This window comes from Salvia hispanica, chromosome 1 (genome assembly GCF_023119035.1).
Source record: "Salvia hispanica cultivar TCC Black 2014 chromosome 1, UniMelb_Shisp_WGS_1.0, whole genome shotgun sequence".
Classification (NCBI taxonomy): Eukaryota; Viridiplantae; Streptophyta; class Magnoliopsida; order Lamiales; family Lamiaceae; genus Salvia; species Salvia hispanica.
This window is the reverse complement of record NC_062965.1, coordinates 33,853,300-33,858,965: the sequence shown is the minus strand read 5'-3', so window position 1 is coordinate 33,858,965 and position 5,666 is coordinate 33,853,300.

The following is a 5,666-nucleotide window of genomic DNA, read 5'->3' as shown; positions in this document are numbered from 1 at the left end:
TTGGTTTTAGACACTTAGTGGTTTAAAATAAAATGATTTATTTGATTATGTATTATGTGACAAAGTGTGCAAAATTATTACCTATGTGATTTACATCTTATGTGAGTTAAATAATTATTTTCTTGCATGATACTCAAATGAAAACCATTTTATTTAAAAATGACTAAGCGATAATTACGAACAGTCATGTTGTATATGTATATGGTTTCATAAAATGTTATTCAAATGTGAAGTAAATTAGGTAACACTTCGACCTTTCTTTAGAGGATTTATGTTATTGGTAATATTTACATAGTTGGATAATTACGAACAATCATGTTGTATATGGTTCCGAATAATAAAACATTGTTTCGAGCTCCTCTTAAGGAGATTATCAAACGATACTAATCTCGTGCACGATTGAACATAATAACAATCCTAGCACCGCTAGATATCGAATCACCACTACTCAAGATAACAGAATTATTGGGTTGCGAAAAACTCGCACCTTTGACAATTCAAAGTAGTGTTTTTCAGTTCGGTTTTTTCGGTTTTAGAATTTTGAAAATTTCAATTTTTCGGTTCGATAGAAAAAAACGAATAACCGAATTATATTTTAATATATATATATATATATATATATATAATATTATTTAAATATACTTAAAAGTAAAACCCTAAACACAAAGATTGTGTTTTCTTTGAATGCTCCGCCGCATGCTACGCTCCTCTTCCTTCTCTCAATTCTCAAACCCAAAATCTCTCAACCTCTCCATCACCACGACACCAAGCTGTCGCCTCCAGCGGTCTGCTCCGGCCCGACGCCCATCCACGCCGTGAGAGAGAGATAGAGCTCCGACCAGTCGCCCCTTAGTCCTCCAGCTCCCTTCATGCCTTCATCTTCATCGCTCCAGCTCTACCCAAACCTTCAATTGCACAATTATGTAACCCATCTGCCTCTTTCTCTACTTTGACATGGATGATTTAATGCATAATATAGTAGTAAATTCTTGATTCAATGCATAATATAGCAATGATAATTATACATTTCGATTGAAAGATTAATGTTATTGGCTTTCACCAATTGATACTATCGACCCAAACAACAAAGTTTTTGATCAACTTTTATAAAGATGAGTATTTCAAATTAAAGCTATGACGATCTGGAGGGAAGAATTAAATACATAGAGGAGGGAAGTAGACGTCACCAAATCGAACCGGCCCGGAACCGTCACCGGCGGTTCGGAACCATGAATCGGAACCGCGGTGGCGGTTCGGAACCGGATAGGAGTCGGCGGTTTAGGCGGGCCGGTTCAGGTTCGCGAAAAATCAAGAACCGTAACCGCCGGTTCCGGTAGCTTTTCAGGGTTTAGGGTATAGGCATGCAGGCGTAGGCATGCCGACTAAGAGTATATATATATACTATCTATTTACATTTATAATTTATTGTTTTTTACTTCAACTTTTTTTATTTAAGTCTTTTGATTCTTTTGTAATTTCAATTTTCAACATTTGTATTTGTAATATTGACATTCACATATCGTTCAAATTTGTATGATTGTATGATTGTTTCAATAAAATTCCAATTGTTCCAACTCCAATGTCAACTTCTACTCCATTTGTCAATTGTCATTCTCGTTTTATTTATTTATTCGATAGTACAAGACTACAACTACACCTACAACTCTACAATTAGTACTATACCGGAATAAAATTTAAAAAAATAAAAAATAAAATTCGGCATTGAACCGGCGGTCCGAACCGGAACCGCCCCGGAACCGGCCCGGAACCGTCTGGAAACCGCCGGTTTTGAACCGGCTTGGAACCGTGACTGAACCGGAACCGGAACCGGAACCGCCTGACCCTAGGCGGGCCGGTTCAGGTTCCATATTTTTTTGAACCGGAACCGGCGGTTCCGAACCGGGAACCGGCGGTTCATGAACCGTGGTGACGTCTAGAGGGAAGCATACATTTTACTGGGTGGCTGGAGGGCATGGGTTGCTGAGAGATGGATGCTAGGGTAAGAAGAATTGGACTTTGGAGGCGGAAGTCAGAACTCAGAAGTGTTAGTCGTTCTATTTCTTTTAGGATTTAGAATTTGTTTTAAATTAATAAAAAATGTATATATAATATATACTATTAAAATATAATTTGGTTTTTCGATTATTCAGTTTTATTTTTTGTCCAAACCAAACCGAACCGAAAAACTGAAATTTTTGTATTTTCAAAACCAAACCAAAAAAACAGAATCGAATTTCAAAATTTCAGTTTGATTTGGATCAGTTTGGATATTCGATTTTCGGATTTTTTTGCTCACCCCTAATGTATATTAAGAAATAGTTATTTATTAAGACCTCGTCTTTAAATAGATAGCATAAAGACATGTCTTGCTGTTAGATCCGTTCAGTGTTATCTCACACTAATGTCATATTATTTCAGTTTGTCTTAGAAATAATCGGACTGACATTGCAACCTTTCGCAATAGGTAGTCTAAGCCTATCTGAGTTGTGAAATTCTTCTTTTCTTTGTTTAGAACTGACTGTGTTACCTTAAAGTGGACAACGTCCACAACCAGTCTACTAAAACAAAGACTTAGACTTTGTTAAGTTTCTTATACATTTAAATATGTAATAAAACAACCATTAAATGTAAAATAGAACAACATTATGACCAAAATAATCTGTTTTATTCCTTGGAAAATAAAATAAGAGTTTTTACAGTATTCAATCACTCGAAAGATGATTTCTAGTATACAATCTCTAACAATCTCACACTTATACTCAAAGCAGCTATTCGAGTATACAAAGTGTACGAGTCGAACTCCAATTCCTTTAACATGGAGATCGAACGGCTTGACCGCTAACACCTTCGTGAAAGGATCTGTCGTGTTGTTCTCTGACGCAATCTTGACCACTTATATGTCTTCTCTCTGCAAAATATCTCTAATGATATGATACTTCCTATCTATGTGTTTGCTTGCTTTGTGAGCTCTCCGTTCTTTCGAGTTTTCCACAACATCAGCATTGTCACAATAAATGGTGATGCTCTTGGGCAGATTCGAAACCACACCTAAGTCCAGAAGGAAGTTCTTCAGCCATGCAACTTCCTTTGTAGCCTCTGAAGCGACCATATATTCAGCTTCCATGGCAGAGTCCGCAATGCATCTCTACTTTACACTCTTCCATACTACGGCACCACCTTCTAAGGTGAACACATATCTAGAGGTAGATTTCCTCGAGTCTAGATCAGCTTGGAAATCTGAATCGTATATCCTAAAGGACAGAGCTCGGCTGCATTGTAAACTAGAACATAGTCCTTAGTCCTTTTCAGGTACTTGAGTATGTTCTTTACGGTAGACCAATGTCCTGAACCAAGATTTGACTGGTACCTTGCTATCATGCCAACAGCAAAACAAATATCAGGCCTTGTACAAAGCATTTTGTCACATTTCACGTTTTACCATTTTGGTAATGGACTCTATATTTCACTAACCCATTCTAACTCATATTTTATTATAAAACTAATATATAAAAGTAGGACCCACTATCCACTAACTTTTTCAACTCCCTTTCCATTACATTCCTTAAAATCGGCACCCGGTCAAAGTGTGATAAAATTTAAGGAACGGATTGAGTAGCATTTTGGACCTCCTACCTCCTAGTATCAAAATCCAAGATTTGTCATTGCCACAATTGATATGTTGTTAATTGTATTTGTATTTGTGTTTGCTAATAGATTTAATCATAAAAAATGTGGAGACTGACTCTTTAGTCTTATGCCGATTAAAAATAAGATTATTTGGAAATACATTATGCGATTGCATATTTGAGCGCTTATTCAGTTTGTATACTAATATTTGGTGTCATGTGGTGCCCAAGTTGGAGAATGTTGGAAATTTGGAATTCTGCCGGACTAATTCAATGCGTATGATATCTATTGATTGTCCAATTAAAATTATTTTTCAAAAATTAAAGTTCGGCCTAAAATATATTTAATTTATTATGGAAATAAGTGTATATATTAAATGAAATTTTCTATTTGTCAAAGAATCAAATAGAAAATCAAAGATTTTATATTTATATGATTATAAAACCCATGACATTAGTATAATGATTCAACTAGTTAGAGTTTGAAAAAAAGTGAAAATATGTGTTAAAATGGAAAAATCACAAAAGGATACAGAAAATCTCCATAGTTATATTAATTCATTAGATTTCCTCTTGGCAGCTGCATACTAAATCTATCTACTTGAAAATGAGGCATCGAGTATCATGGGTGGTGTCCATTAATTGCACGTACAATGCAACACATCCAGAAAATCATTTTTTAATGTAAAAAAGAACATAAAAGACTATAAATTGTGAACAGAATTCTCTTCTAGTGTGATGAGGCGGACTTTAAATTATCTTTTCCATTTATATAAACATTCTAGGTAGCAAAAAGAGTTCATTATCCCAAAAACCCCAAAACAAAGCTGAGTATGGAGAAGCAGAAGCTCGTTCTAATCCTAACCGACGACATCATCGGCGGCGACATCCCCACCATCTGGCGCGTAGCGGAAAGCAACCTAACCGACGTTCTGCCGTCGGCATTCGGGATGGTACTTGTAACGCCCCACTTTTTGGACCCTAATTTTTGAACCGTAAAATTTTTGCATCTAATGTTTTTAATGCCTAGAAATCCATGGATTAAATGCCTAGAAATCCATGGATTAAATGACGAATGAAATGATTATTTGCTATTCTTGTGACCTAATTTGATTTAGGGTTTGAAAGTGCGTTGACGAAATTAATTTTGTATATATTAATAATTACTTTTCGTGAGAAATATTTATTAGATTCAATTCCGTGTTGGATCCGATAAACTAAATAAATAGTAACACAAATTTAATCTTGTGGAAAATAAATTGTGGGTTACACAATTTAAATGAAATACAAAGGGTCTTGAGCCCAAATAAATTAAATTCTACACCAAATAATCTCTTCCCCTCTACCGTGATTTTCCTTTTCCAACCTGCAAATATCAAGGCAGCAATTTATTCAAATTGATTGTGAAATCAATTACCCAAATTACTCCCCCTTTTTTTTTCACCCCTGCATAATCGTTCCAATCTCTATGAAATCCTTCCAAAATTAAACCTCATCAATTATACACTCACGTTGCTGCGCAGTATATTAATCTCCATACCCTAATCTCTCCGCCTCACACAAATTCTCACTATCAATTCACTTTTGAATCACAAAATCTTTCTCTCAAGGCGGAGGAGGAGAGTTCATGATCATTCTTCCCACCCAATTCTTATTCCATTACGGTAATCATCTTTTCATGTTCCTTCTCACAAGATAAATTCACTTTGACACCACTTTGAAATCCATTTTCTGACAGAAATCGGGACCAAATTCAGTGAGGAGGAAACATAAGTCACAATCCTACTGTTAAGCCAAGCCATTTGTGTTAGCTGTTGTTGAAGGTATATACCTCTCTCACCCAAATCTGACTTTCATACTGCTGCATCTACACATCATACACTACTGATAAACACAATCTGAAATCAAATCGATAAATCGCATAATCGAAGCAAACCAAGTAAAAGATCAAACTTTTAATCGAAAATTTAGAACTTACCTTGCGGGGTTGTTCGGGGTGAATCGGGGATGAGTTTGAGGCCGCCGGAGCGGCGACACAGC